Below are 16,264 nucleotides of genomic sequence, written 5' to 3'. Positions count from 1 at the left end.
GCAACATATCTTCTGCAAGTAGGGTCAGTTTTAGTCCTTCCTTTCCAATCTCTATGCCTTTTATTTTCTTATCTTGATTTATTACACTGGCTAGAACTTCCAGCTCTACATTGAGAAAGAGTGGTGATAATGAACGTCCTTGCCTTCTTTCTGATTTTAGGGGGGGAAATTCATTTATTCACCATTAAGTGTAATGTTCTTATTTTCTTCCTTCTGCTTGTTTTGGACTTTTCTTGTCTTCTGCTAATTTCTTGAGGAAGTACCTTAGATTAGTGACTTCAGATTTTTCCTGTTTTCTAACGTATGTGTTTAGTATTCTAAATTTCTCTCTCAGTACTGCTTAATTGTACCTCACAAATTTTGATTTGTTATATTTTCATTTTAATTCAGTTCCATGTATTTTAAAAATTTCTCTTGTTACTTTCTCTTTGACCAATGGATTATCTGTAGTCCATGCGTGCTGGATTATAAATAATCCATATGTGATATTTAATTCCAAAGTGTTTGGAGATTTTCCTGTTAGATGTAATGTTGTTGATTTCTATTTTGATTCCAATGTGGTCTGAAAGCATCTTCTGTTTGATTTCAGTTAAATTTGTTGAGGTTTATTTTATGACCCATGATATTCTCCCTCTTGGTGTATTTTTCATAGACACTGGAAAGTATGTGTATTTTGCTCTTGTTAATTAGAGTGTTCTATAAATGTCAATTATGTTGATTGATAACGTTTTGAGTTCTATTTCCTTGATATTTTTCTCTCCCTTTGATTATCACTTGTTTAGAAAAGGTTGTTAAAGGTTTGTTGTTGATTTATCTTTGCTTTATATATTTTTCAGGGCTGCTGTTTGCTGAATACACATGTAAGATTGCTATACCTTTCCTGCAGATTCACATTTTTGTGTTTATATACTATTCCTCTCTCTCTGGAATTTTCTTTTCTTTGAAGTCTACTGTTTGTGATAGTATGGCCATTCTTGCTTTATTTTGATTGTTTTGTAATATATCTTTTCCTATTTTTTACTTTCAATATGCTGATAATATTACATTTGAAGTGAGTTTTTTACAGACAGCATATGGTTGGGTCATATTTTTTAATCCACTCTGCCAATCTTTGTGTTTTAAATGGTGCATTTAGTTCATTTAACATAATTAAATGATGTATTTAGTAGTAATATAATTCTTGATATGTTAGAGATTATGTTGGCCATTTTGTTTGTTTGTTCTCTGATGTTTTGATTATCTGTATACTTTTTCCTGCCTTTCTGTAGTGTACTAGAACACTTTTAGAATTCCATTTTGATTTATTTATAGAGTTTCCAAGTGTATCTCTTTGTATAACTTGCTTAGTTATTGATCCAGCAACTCTGTTGTATAAAGATAATTTATCACAGTCTACTAGGATGATTAATTTTCCAGTTCTGTTTTCTATTTTTGTAGAAAACTTACTTCCCTTTATGTCTCCTTAACTTCTGTTTATAATTGATTTAATTTTTTATCATACATTTAGAATGAAATCAGTGTCAATTTTTGCTTCAATCATCAAACATAATTTAGAAGATACAATAGAAGGAAAGACAATTGTATTTATCCATATTTTTGCTTACTGTATTCTTTCTTACTTCTTGATATTTCAAGGCTTTTTTCTTTGTTTCTTCTCTGTTTAGAGAACTTCCTTTAGCCATTCTAGTAGAGTAGGTCTGTTAGCAACACATTCTCTTAGTTTTAGTTCATCTGGGAATGTTTGATTTCTATTTCATTCATAAAGAATATTTATGCTGAATATTGGATACTGGGTTGGTGGTTCTTTCTCTTTTGCACAGGAAACATCATGTGCCACTTCCTACTGGCCTTCATGGTTTCTGATAAATCCATTGTCATTTGAAATATTTTTTCCCGTAGAGGTAAGGTGATTCTCTCTTTCTGTTTTACTCTTGATTCTCTTTCAAGATTTTTTCCTTAGTCTTTAGTTTTCAGAAATTTGACAATGACTATGACTCTGTCTTGATGTGGATTTCTTCCAGTTATTTTATTTGATGTTCACTTTGTCATTTGTCAGATTTGTTCATGTTTTAGTTATTAATTTTTAAGCCTCATCTTCTTTCTCTTCTTCTAAGACTCTAATGACATGAAGTTTTGATATTTTGTTTTAGTGCCACAAGTTCCAGTGGCTCTGTTCATTTCTTTTTCTGTTCACAAGACAGTATAATTTTTATCAATCTTTATCCAGTTTCACTGATCCTTTCTTCTGTTTCCTTTATTGTGCTCTTGAACCATGCATTGAGTGTTTTTAATCTGTTATTGTATTTTTCAGTTCTAACATTTCCACTTCATTCTTCTTTATTTTTTTTATTTCTTTATTCAACTTTCTTTTTTTTATTTTCTAAGGTGTTCTGTATTTCTTTTGTCTCAAGTGTGTTTAAAATTGCTCTTTGAAACATTTTTATGTCAACTGCTTTAAAATCTTTGTCAGCTAACCTTAGCAATTCTGTCATCTTGATGTTGACATCTATTCACTGTCTTTTTATTCATTCAGTTTTAGATCTTTCTGGTTTTTGATATAAGTGATTTTTTTTTAAATTGAAACTTGGACACTTTGAATACTATGTTATGAGGCTAGAGTTCTTACTTAAACCTCTGTTTTACTGGCTTTCTTTGATACCATTCTGACACAGAAAGGAAGGGGGCACTGCCTCATTACTGCTAGATGGATGTAGAAGTCTAGGTTCCTGAATAAAAATCCATTAACACCTGAGGAGAAGGCTCCTCATTACTGCTAGGCATGTGTGGGAGTTCTATCTCCCACTAGGCCTACAGTGGTATCTCTCTGGATGGCATGGGTGGAAACGCCTCCTCACTGATCCTCATATAGTTGTCACTGACACCAGAATATGTCAGTGGCCTTATTACTGGGTGGTGGTACTGAAAGTACTGACTCTCCACAAGACCTTCTCTGACACTACCTCAGAGGGGAGCAGAAGGTGCAACTTGCTATTACCTAATGGTGGTGGTGTCCAGGTTTCCCTTGTTATCTACACTGACATCATAGGAAAGGGGCTGCTTACTGCCTTGTGGAGATGAAAGTCCTGACTCCCTACCTAATTGGCCTATTCTGACACCACCCTGGTGCAAGGAGGAGGAGTTGGGGTGCTATATTAGTCAGGATTTTCCAGAGAAACATAACCAATAGGATATGTGTGTGTGTGTGTGTGTGTGTGTGTGTATGTGTGTATACACACAGTAAGTCCCCTACGTACAAACAAGTTTCATTCTGAGAGAGCATTCATAAATCCAATTTTGCTCTTAAGTCCAACAAAGTTAGCCTAGGTACCCAACTAACACAATTGCCTATATATAATAGTACTGTACTGTAATAAGTTTATAATGCTTTTCACACAAATAGTACATAAAAAAATAAGTAGACACAAAAAATAAAGAAAATAAAAGATATTTAAACTTACAGTAGAGTACCTTGGAAAGTACAGTAGTACAGTACAACAGCTGGCATACAGGGGCTGGCATCGAGTAAAAAGGCAAGAAGCGTTACTGACTGAAGGAGGGAGAGGAGGTGAGAGATGATAGAGCTGAAGGATCATCAGCAATAGGAGATGGAGGGCAACCTGCAATTTCACTCACACCTGACGTTGATGGCACAGGTTCTGGTTCCTTGCTGGATTCAATTCTATCTACTCTCTTGAAAAAACGACATCCCTGGGTAGTAGCTGTTTTTTTCTCAACATCTATGACACGGTGGCACTGGATTGCATTCTGAATGGCTGCTGCAACCTTCATGTACCGTTCTACATTCAGGTCCTATACCGCAAAAACTAACAGTACCTCCTCAAATAAAGAAAAACCCCCTTGCTATTTCCTGCACTGTGAATCTCTTCGGGTCCTCACTCACTTCTTCTTCCTCTTGTTTCTCTTTATCCTTTCTCTGGGCCTCCAATTCCATCAGGTCTTCATTAGTAATCTCCTCATGTGGCATAGCAAGGAGTGCAATGAAGTCATCCGCTGCAGGTTTAGCTCCAACTTCTCTCCGAGGGTCACTAAGTTGCTGAAGACCTCTTTGGACTCCTCATCCACCTTCTCAAATCCACGAAAACTTTGAACAAACTGGGGGCAAAGGTTCTTCCAAACCCCATTCATGGTGATGGCTGTAACCTCAGGCCAAGCAAAGTCAATGTTTTATATGGCCTTGTAGATATTATAGTCCTTCCAAAATTGTCACAAGGTTGTTCCTGATTCATCACTCACCTTTACTGCCTGATGAAAAGTGTGACATAAATAATACTTCTTGAAAGTAGCTATAACTTCCCTCGTCCATAGGATGGATGAGCGATGCATGTTCACACCTTTGAAAGTTCACAAATTGAAGGTTCATATGTAGGGGACTCACTGTGTGTGTATATATATTTAATGTAATTACGTATATATATTTGTTTATATAATGCAATTATGTATATATATTTGTTTATATACATATATTTCCTTGAGAAACATCTATATATATAAAGAAATTTATTATAATGTGTTGGCTCACGTAATTATGTAGGCTGAAATGTTTCAAGATTTACATTCAGCCATATGGAGATCCAGGAGATCCAATGGTGTAGTTCCAATCTGAGCCTCAGGACATGAGGATCAAGAGAGTTAATGATGTAGTTCCTGTTCTGTTGCAGTCAGGCTTGTGACCCAGGACAAGCCCATGTTAAAGTTTAAGTCTGAAGGCATGAAAAAACTGGTGCATCAGTTCAAATGCTGTCAGCCAGAAGATGTTCCCTCTTATTCATGGGAGGGTCAGGCTTTTTGTTCTATACAAACTTTCAATTGCCAGTATGAGACCCATCCACACTGGGGAGGGCAATCTGCTTTACACAGTCTACCATTTCAAATATTAAGATTATGCAAAAACACCTTCACAAACCAGATACACCCAGAAAAATGCTAGACCGAGTGTCTGAGCACCACATGGCTCAGTCAAGTTGACAAATAAAATTAACTTTCAAAGGTGCCTTGTTATAACTTGGCAGGGATTGAAGTCTTAGATTCCCACTTGGCCTTTGATTACATGAGTGGAGATGGGGCCACTGACTTTTTTTAAAAATGTGGTGTTTGGCTATAGGAAAGCAGTTATTGTCTAAAAGTTTTTCTATGCTTGTAGCTGCCCACTCCCATTTTTTAGGCCAAAGAGAGAAGGCTTTTGCTGGGGATTTTATTATCTGTGCTTGTTAGTATTTCTGGGGGGTTGCTTCTTCAGCTCCAAGTCCAAAATATATGAAAAAAAAATATGAAAAAGAAAAAAAACCCTGAGGGAATCTACCACTGCATCATTTTTTGGGTTTTGAGTTTCCTATCCAGTCTGCCTTTTTTCTCTACTTTTGTAAGTCCACGTTTGTTTTATATATAATGTTGAGGTTTTAAGATTTACTTAGTTGGAATAAGAAAAAGTAAATCTCTTCCATCTTCCTGAAAGCAGAACCCATGAGAAATAAATTTTTAAATGCCTTGGTCTGGGGTCTGATCTATGTATCACAAGGTCAAGAAACAGCTTGATCATCATGCACAAGCTTCTGAGTTGGCATTATATCATAAATTTTGGCTGTGCTTTTGATTATATTAACTAGATAATTGTCAACTTATTAATTCATATTGTACTTTGTAGACACATTCTTTAAAAATAACTTTAAATACGTGAATGCTGGTCTCCAATATTCATGGACTGTAGCAATTTATTGTCTCATCTTATTTCCTATGAGGCATATGAAAACATATTTGAAGTCAATTGAAGAAGGTTGTTCTGCTTACATTTAAAAGCCATTCAAGAAATAGACCTTATGGGAATTGAAGTGATCCAGGCTATGCTGTTTAAAGCCTTAGGGGGGAAAGTGTTTCTATGCTTTCATTTAAAAACCTTGAAATAAATGAGAATGTTTCAAGCATAATTTTTTCTACATAGATTCAATTCTTTTGGAATGTTTGTGTGCCTTCCAGATTGTCTCTGAGCTACAATTTTCTCTGTGACAGCACTGACTATATTTTTAAAAAGGTCAGAAGAATATAGTTATCAAATGAGTAGTTTAACTGAGCCCAAAGATTTAGAACTGCATTCACAAATATTTAACTTTTATATCCAGTTGTAGTTTAAATTAGGATGCACTTTACAGCAGTGTTATCCTTCAGTATATTTCAAAAGGGTGAATTCATAACAAAACATTTAAAATAAAATACTTTAAAATATGATACATAAGACTTTTATAATATATGATGAGAGGATGATTTTAAAATACATGCATGCTCTATTATAAGGTGACCATTTTATTTTAATGTTCATATTTCACTGAGACATATATAATCAAGATGTCATAAAATGCTAAATTAAAGTTTAATAAATAGGAAAGTATCAGTAGATTAACTTTCTGTTCTGTATATTGCCAAATATTACTTCCTCTTAAATGCCTACTGCTAGGGATGAAAATCATGGAACATAAACTTCTGTTTATATTTATCACTGAGACATGCCTAAAATAGCATTTGGTAAATATCATTAAAAGCCACTTAGATTTTATTGTATATGTGTCACTCTGTTAGAAATTTCTTTCTAGCATTTGGAAAGGGAATAGGGTTTATAATTTCTATTTCCCTTCATTTACTGAGAACTTACTCTAAGTTAGACACTTTATGTCATTTAATCCTTACAACGCCCAAATACACATATCATTTGTAGACAAACTAGAGCTTTGAATTAAGACATTTTTCTTCTAAAGTTCTCTCATGCCATGACACATAGTCATTTCAATTAGCTTTTATTAACATTTTTACCCTGAATTTTGTATTCTAAATTATATTTTCTTGCACTGAGTTGTAATAATTAAAAATTTTTTAACATAAAGCTTCTACTTTTCATTTTATATTGCAAATATTTTTGTTAGTTTCATTTTAAAAGTTTATTACTAGTTTTCATGTATTCAGATTATTCTTCCCTCCTCAATTTTCATAAAGTAATGTGTGACTAGTTCATGAATATTCCACATTGTATAGAAGTATTTGCGTTCTTTATCCAGTGTTTAGTAACAAAGATTTTTATTCCTCCGTTAATATATATATAGTTATATATAGTCATTATACATATAGTTATATAATTATAAAGCATAGTTATACAGATGATTGTATATATATGCATATACATATTACTTTTTTAACATCTTTATTGGACTATAATTGCTTTACAATGGTGTGTTAGTTTCTGCTTTATAACAAAGTGAATCAGTTATACATATACATATGTTCCCATATCTCTTCCCTCTTGCAACTCTCTCCCTCCCACCCTCCCTATCCCACCGCTTTAGGTGGTCACAAACCACCTAGCTGATCTCCCTATGCTATGCGGCTGCTTTCCACTAGCTATCTATTTTACATGTGGTAGTGTATATGTGCCCATGCCACTCTATCACTTTGTCACAGCTTACCCTTCCCCCTCCCAATATCCTCAAGTCCATGCTCTAGTAGATCTGTGTCTTTATTCCCGTCTTACCCCTAGGTACTTCATGACCTTTTTTTTTTTTTAGATTCCATATATATGTGTTAGCATACGGTATTTGTTTTTCTCTTTCTGACTTACTTCACTCTGTATGACAGTCTCTAGGTCCATCCACCTCACTACAAATAACTCAATTTCATTTCTTTTTATGGCTGAGTAATATTCCATTGTATATATGTGCCACATCTTCTTTATCCATTCATCTGTTGATGGACACTAGGTTGCTTCCATGTCCTGGCTATTGTAAATAGAGCTGCAATGAACATTTTGGTACATGACTCTTTTTGAATTATAGTTTTCTCAGGGTATATGCCCAGTAGTGGGATTGCTGGGTCATATGATAGTTCTATTTGTAGTTTTTTAAGGAACCTCCATGCTGTTCTCCATAGTGGCTATATCAATTTACATTCTCACCAACAGTGCAAGAGTGTTCCCTTTTCTCCACACCCTTTCCAGCATTTATTGTTTCTAGATTTTTTGATGATGACCATTCTGACCAGTGTGAGATGATATCTCATTGTACTTTTGATTTGCATTTCTCTAATGATTAATGATGTTGAGCATTCTTTCATGTGTTTCTTGGCAATCTGTATATCTTCTTTGGAGTAATGTCTATTGAGGTATTCTGCCCATTTTTGGATAGGGTTCTTTGTTTCTTTCTTACTGAGCTGCATGAGCTGCTTGTAAATTTTGGAGATTAATCCTTTGTCAGTTGCTTCATTTGCAAATATTTTCTCCCATTCTGAGGGCTATCTTTTCGTCTTGTTTATGGTCTCCTTTGCTGTGCAAAAGCTTTTAAGTTTCATTAGGTCCCATTTATTTATTTTTGTTTTTATTTCCATTTCTCTAGGAGGTGGGTCAAAAAGGTTCTTGCTGTGATTTATATCATAGAGCATTCTGCCTCTGTTTTCCTCTAAGAGTTTGATAGTGTCTGGCCTTACATTTAGGTCTTTAATCCATTTGGAGTTTATTTTTGTGTATGGTGTTAGGGAGTGTTCTAATTTCATACTTTTACATATACCTGTCCAGTTTTTCCAGCACCACTTATTGAAGAGGCTGTCTTTTCTGCACTGTATATTCTTGCCTCCTTTATCAAAGATAAGGTGACCATATGTGAATGGGTTTATCTCTGGGCTTTTTATCCTGTTCCATTGATCTGTATTTCTGTTTTTGTGCCAATACCATACTGTCTTGATTACTGTAGCATTGTAGTATAGTCTGAAGTCAGGGAGCCTGATTTCCTCCAGCTCCGTTTTTTGGTCTCAAGATTGCTTTGGCTATTCGGAGTCTTTTGTGTTTCCATGCAAATTGTGAAATTTTTTGTTCTAGTTCTGTAAAAAATGCCAGTGGTAATTTGATAGGGATTGCATTGAATGTGTAGATTGCTTTGGGTAGTAGAGTCATTTTCACAATGTTGATTCTTCCAATCCAAGAACATGGTATGTCTCTACATCTATTTGTATCATATTTAATTTCTTTCATCAGTGTCTTATAATTTTCTGCATACAGGTCTTTTGTGTCCTTAGGTAGGTTTATTCCTAGATATTTTATTCTTTTTGTTGCAGTGGTAAATGGGAGAGTTTTCTTAATTTCACTTTCAGATTTTTCATCATTAGTGTATAAGAATGCCAGAGATTTCTGTGCATTAATTTTGTATCCTGCTACTTTACCAATTTCATTGATTAGCTCTAGTAGTTTTCTGGTAGCATCTTTAGTATTCTCTATGTATAGGATCATGTCATCTGCAAACAGTGACAGCTTTACTTCTTCTTTTCCAATTTGGATTCCTTTTATTTCTTTTTGTTCTCTGATTGCTGTGGCTAAAACTTCAAAAACTATGTTGAATAAGAGTGGTGAGAGTGTGAAACCTTGTCTTGTTCCTGATCTTAGTGGAAATGCTTTCAGTTTTTCACCATTGAGGATGATGTTGGCTGTGGGTTTGTCATACATGGCCTTTATTATGTTGAGGAAAGTTCCCTCTATGCCTACTTCTGCAGGGTTTTTATCATAATGGTGTTAAGCTTTGTCGAAAACTTTCTCTGAATCTATTGAGATGATCATATGGTTTTCCTCCTTCAATTTGTTAATGTGGTAGATCACATTGATTGATCTGTGCATATTAAAGAATCCTTGCATTCCTGGAATAAACTCCACTTGATCATGGTGTATGATCCTTTTAATGTGCTGTTGGATTCTGTTTGCTAGTATTTTGTTGAGGATTTTTGCATCTATGTTCATCAGTGATATTGGCCTGTAGTTTTCTTTGTTTGTGACATCTTTGTCTGGTTTTGGTATCAAGGTGATGGTGGCTTCATAGAATGAGTTTGGGAGTGTTCCTCACTCTGCTATATTTTGGAAGAGTTTGAGGATAGGTGTTAGCTCTTCTCTAAATGCTTGATATAATTCGCCTGTGAAGTCATCTGGTCCTGGGCTTTTGTTTGTTGGAAGATTTTTAATCACAGTTTCAATTTCAGTGCTTGTGATTGGTCTGTTCATATTTTTATTTCTTCCTGGTTCAGTCTCGGCAGGTTTTGTATTTCTAAGAATTTGTCCATTTCTTCCAGGTTGTCCATTTTATTGGCTTAGAGTTACTTGTAGTAATCTCTCATGATCTTTTGTATTTGTGCAGTGACAGTTGTTACTTCTCCTTTTCATTTCTAATTCTATTGATTTTAGTCTTCTCCCGTTTTTGTTGATGAGTCTGGCTAATGGTTTATCAATTTTGTTTATCTTCTCAAAGAACAATCTTTTAGTTTTATTTATCTTTGCTATCGTTTCTTTCTTTTCAATTTATTTCTGATATGATCTTTATGGTTTCTTTCCTTCTGCTAACTTTGGGGTTTTTTTGTTCTTCTTTCTCTAATTGCTTTAGGTGCAAGGTTAGGTTGTGTATTTGAGATGTTTTCTGTTTCTTAAGGTAGGATTGTATTGCTTTAAACTTCCCTCTTAGAACTGCTTTTGCTGCATCCCATAGGTTTTCGGTCGTCATGTCGCCATTGTCATTTGTTTCTAGGTATATTTTGATTTCTTCAGTGATCACTTGGTTATTAAGTAGTGTATTGTTTCGCCTCCATGTATTTGTATGTTTTACAGATCTTTTCCTGTAATTGATATCTAGTCTCATACCGTTGTAGTTGGAAAAGATACTTGATACAATTTTAATTCTCTTAAATTTACCAAAGCTTGATTTGTGACCCAAGATATGATCTGTCCTGGAGAATGTTCCATGAGCACTTGAGAAAAATGTGTATTCTGTTGTTTTTGGATGGAATGTTGTATAAATATCAATTAAGTCCATTTTGTTTAATGTATCATTTAAAGCTTGTGTTTCCTTATTTATTTTCATTTTGGATGATCTGTCCATTGGTGAAAGTGGGGTGTTAAAGTCCCCTATTATGATTGTGTTACTGTCGATTTCCCCTTTTATGGCTGTTAGTATTTGCCTTATGTATTGAGGTGCTCCTATGTTGGGTGCATAAATATTTACAATTGTTATATCTTTTTCTTGGATCAATCCCTTGATCATTATGTAGTGTCCTTCTTTGTCTCTTGTAATAGTCCTTATTTTAAAGTCTATTTTGTCTGATATGAGAATTGCTACTCCAGCTTTCTTTTGATTTCCATTTACATGGAATATCTTTTTCCATCCCCTCACTTTCAGTCTGTATATTTCTCTAGGTCTGAAATGGGTCTTTTGTAGACAGCATATATATGGGTCTTGTTTTTGTATCCATCCAGCCAGTCTGTGTCTTTTTGTGGGAGCATTTAATCCATTTACATTTAAGGTAAGTTTCGATATGTATGTTCCTATTCCTATTTTCTTAATTGTTTTGGGTTTGTCATTGTAGGTCTTTTCCTTCTTTTGTGTTTCTTGCCTAGAGAAGTTCCTTTAGCATTTGTTGTAAAGCTGCTATTGTGGTGCTGAATTCTCTTAGGTTTTGCTTGTCTGTAAGCGTTTTAATTTCTCCATCAAATGTGAATGAGATTCTTGCTGGCTAGAGTAATCTTGGTTGTAGGTTTTTCTCCTTCATAACCCTAAATATGTCCTACCACTCCCTTCTGGTTTGCAGAGTTTCTGCTGAAAGATCTGCTGTTAACCTTATGGGGATTCCCTTGTGTGTTATTTGTTGTTTTTCCCTTGCTGCTTTTTATATGTTTTCTTTGTATTTAATTTCTGATAGTTTGATTAATATGTGTGTTGGAGTGTTTCTCCTTGGATTTATCCTGTATGGGGCTCTCTGTGTTTCCTGGACTTGATTAACTATTTCCTTTCCCATATTAGGGAAGTTTTCAACTATAATCTCTTCAAATATTTTCTCAGTCCTTTTCTTTTTCTCTTCTTTTTCTGGGACCCTTATAATTCGAAGGTTAGCGCATTTAATGTTGTCCCAGAGGTCTCTGAGACTGTCCTCAGTTCTTTTCATTCTTTTTTCTTTATTCTGCTCTGCAGTTGTTATTTCCACTATTTTACCTTCCAGATCACTTATCTTTTTTTCTGCCTCTGTTATTCTGCTGTTGATCTCATCTAGAGTATTTTTAATTTCATTTATGTATTGTTCATCTTTGCTTGTTTCCTCTTTAGTTCTTCTAGGTCCTTGTTAAATGTTTCTTGCATTTTCTCTATTCTATTTCCAAGATTTTGGATCATCTTTACTATCATTATTCTGAATTCTTTTTCAGATAGACTGCCTATTTCCTCTTCATTTGTTAGGTCTGGTCGGTTTTTACCTTGCTCCTTCATCTGCTGTGTGTTTTTCTGTCTTCTCATTTTGCTTATCTTACTGTGTTTGTGGTCTCCTTTTTGCAGGCTGCAGGTTCGTAATTCCCGTTGTTTTTGATTTCTGTCCCCATGGCTAAAGTTGTTTCATTTGGTTGTGTAGGCTTCCTGGTGGAGGGGACTAGCGCCTGTGTTCTGGTGGATGAGGGTGGATCTTGTCTTTCTGGTGGGCAGGTCCACGTCTGGTGGTGTGTTTTGGGGTGTCTGTGGACTTATTATGATTTTAGGCAGCCACTCTGCTAATGGGTGGGTTTGTGTTCCTGTCTTGCTAGTTGTTTGGCATAGTGTGTCCAGCACTGTAGCTTGCTGGTCATTGAGTGAAGCTGGTTCTTGGTGTTGAGATGGAGAACTCTGGGAGATTTTTGCCGTTTGATATTACATGGAGCTGGGAGATCTCTTGTGGACCAGTGTCCTGTTGTTGGCTCTCCCACCTCAGAGGCACAGCACCGACTGCTGGCTGAAGCACGAAGTCCTTTCATCCCCATGGATCAGAATAAAAGAGAGAAAAATTAGAAAGAAAGAAAAGAAAGAAAGAAAAAAAGAAAGAAAGAAAGAAAGGAAGGAAGGAAGGAAGGAAGGAAGGAAGGAAGGAAGGAAGGGGATAAAATATAATAAAGTAAGATAAAACAAAATAATGTTATTAAAATAAAAGATAAAAAATAATTATTGAGAAAAAAATTTCTTTAAACAAACAGAAAACGGATGTACAGAACCCTAGGACAAATGGTGAAAGCAAAGCTTTACAGACAAAAATCTCACAGAGAAGCATACACATACACACTCACAAAAAGAGGAAAAGGGGGAAAAAATAATATATCTTGCTCTCAAAGTCCACCTCCTCAATTTGGGATGATTTGTTGTCTATTCTTACATTCCACAGATGCAGGGTGCATCAAGTTGATTGTGGAGGTTTATTCTGCTGCTCCTGAGGCTGCTGGGAGAGATTTCCCTTTCTCTGTTCGCACAGCTCCCAGGGTTCAGGTTATGATTTGGCCCCGCCTCTGCATGTAGGTCGCCTGAGGGCTTCTGTTCTTTTCTCATACAGGACGGGCTTAAAGGAGCAGCTGATTCGGGGTCTCTTGCTCACTCTGGCTGGGGTGAGCGAGGGGCACGGAGTACGGGGCGAGCCTGCCGCGGCAGAGGCCAGCGTGATGTTGCAACAGCATGAGGCATGCCGTGCGTTCTCCTGGGGAGGTTGTCCCTGGATCACAGGACCCTGGCAGTGCCGGGCTGCACAGGCTCCCAGGAGGGGAGGTATGGATAGTGACCTGTGCTCGCACACAGGCTTCTTGGTGGCTGCAGCAGCAGCCTTAGTGTCTCATGCCCGTCTCGGGTCCGTGCTTTTAGCCGCAGCTCTTGCCTGTCTCTAGAGCTCCATTAACCGGCCCTGTGAATCCCCTCTCCTCGCGCACCAGGAAACAAAGAGGGAATAAAAAGTCTCTTGCCTCTTCGGCAGGTCCAGACTTTTTCCCGGACTCCCTCCCGGCTACCCGTGGCGCACTATCCGTCTTCAGGCTGTGTTCACGCCGCCAACCCCAGTCCTCTCCCTGCGATCCGACCGAAGCCTGAGCCTCAGCTCCCAGCCCCGGCCCACCCCGGTGGGTGAGCTGACAAGCCTCTAGGGCTGGTGAGTGCTGGTCGGCACCAATCCTCTGTGCGGGAATCTCTCCGCTTTGCCCTCCGCACCACTGTTGCTGTGCTCTCCTCTGCGACTCTGAAGCTTCCCCCCTCCGCCACCCACAGTTTCCGCCCACGAAGGGGCTTCCTAGTGTGTGGAAACCTTTCCTCCTTCACAGCTCCCTCCCACTGGTGCAGGTCCCGTCCCTATCCTTTTGTCTCTGTTTTTTCTTTTTTCTTTTGCCGTACCCAGGTACATGGGGAGTTTCTTGCCTTTTGGGAGGTCTGAGGTCTTCTGCCAGCATTCAGTGGGTGTTCTATAGGAGCAGTTCCACGTGTAGATGTATTTCTGATGTATCTGTGGGGAGGAAGGTGATCTCCCTGTCTTACTCTTCCACCATCTTCCTCAACTCCCCATATTACATTTTTTAACAGTGGGGTAGAAAATAAAAGATTTGTTCTAGCAAATTCTTTAGAGGTATTATATGGAGAATTTATTGTAACAGCAATGACTAATACTGGAGTAGACAATCTCTCTTTGAATTCAGGCTAGGTATTATTTGTCTAGAACTCCAGGGCAATCACACACTCTTACCCTATGCAAATAGCTGAGTTTTTATCTACATACTTCTTTTCTCTTCAAGCTTGATTTTGAGTTGATCTTCCTATGTTTCTTGATTCATCTGAAATGTAGAAATATTTCCCATTCTCTCATTAAGAATCCTTAATGTGTGAGTAATTTTTTCAAGTGACACGAACACATTTTCTTTCATTTGTCTACAGTGACTGTACTTTCCCCTTTGTAATTTATGGCCATATTTATATTGTCAGACTTTTAAATTACATAAATTATTAATAAACATGCAGGACTCGATAATTCATCCAATGAGTTTCTTTCTCATCATTAAAGTCAGGTGGTTTCCAGAGACCTTCTTTTTCAAAGCTCGTTTTGTTTTCCTTTATTTTGTTTTGACAGGACAAAACATGCCTTTCTGTGACATAGATTTTCTGACTTGACAACACTGCTTATGTTTTTCATTTGCAAATGGATAGCATCTGGAGATTCTAATATTACTGGACATTCCATTTCAATTATAAACTCTCCCTTTAAAATAAATTGGTTTTCCAGCATGGAATGTATACTTAAAAGCCATTGAGTAGTAATTTCTTGGCAAGTTTCTAAAATGGGGAGGACATTGGGGATTATCTCCTGTTCTTTACTGTTTTTATATTTTACATTTTTACATTTGATACTCTAGTCTTTCTTCCTCTGTATTTAATTATACTGAAAGCTGTAGGCTTGAATTCTTCTCATTCACAGCTGCTTACAAGGTGTTGTGCAGGTAATTTTATACTTGTTTTAGAGTAACAAACCCTAAATTTTCCACAATTTGATATTGAAAATATGATAACTATAAAGTAATAGCACTGTGATATTACCAGTATCCAAATATTTTCTAAAATCCAGAACAATTGAAAAATGAAAAGCTTGTCATCAGAGAAAAGCAATCCTAGTGGTTACTCTCAATAAATAGTATTGGAGATTGGAGAATGTGTAATAACTTCTACTTACTTCTCAACCTCTGTATCAATTAAGAAATGAGTGGTCAAACTTGTAGTGTGATTAGAAAATATGGCATAAACCTACAGTCAGATATTTCCCAATATAAATCCCCCTCACCTTTTGCTCTCTTGAATTATATTATTCTCCCCAGTCAGAGGCATCCCCAGGGGAACAGGGAGCTTACTGAATTCAAGAGAAAGAAAATATGTGCATCCTGCGGACAAGTGGTTCTGCAAGATTCAGCGAGAAAGCCCAGAAGGGTTGATACACATATGTGCAGTTTATTCCCCCTTATTTAATTATGTACCTCAGTTGTTGAACAGGGAGCAGTAAGCCACCCACATGTGTTCCTTCCATGCTTTTCCTCCTATGGGAAATGCAGGCATGAGCAATAATGTATTCTAGTAAATAATATTTTAGGAATACAATTAAAGTTTTAAAGGACATTGATTATATTTAAGCCCTTAATGTAACTTCAGACATATGTGTTATCTCTTCCTAGCTAATGTAATTTGCATTTTAAGATGGCTTTTTTGACAGTGACTTCTCAATTGTAGGGCAACCAGTGTGCTGTGGGTACTGCTGTATATTTGCACTGTACAAAGGCGTCTGGCCAAGAGGAAAGTAGAGAGGTAAAATCTAGCACTTCCTATGCTTGTTAAACCCTTCAATCTCTTTTGAGGCTGAGTCAGCCTGTAGGAAGGGCTGTCTTGTATTAATATGACTAAAAGTGCTACTTGTTTTGCAATATGCAAAAGACTCTTTATAG

Source organism: Tursiops truncatus, chromosome 5, assembly GCF_011762595.2.
Source record: "Tursiops truncatus isolate mTurTru1 chromosome 5, mTurTru1.mat.Y, whole genome shotgun sequence".
Lineage (NCBI taxonomy): Eukaryota > Metazoa > Chordata > Mammalia > Artiodactyla > Delphinidae > Tursiops > Tursiops truncatus.
The sequence above is the reverse complement of the archived record's forward strand: the minus strand, read 5'-3'. Positions refer to the sequence as shown.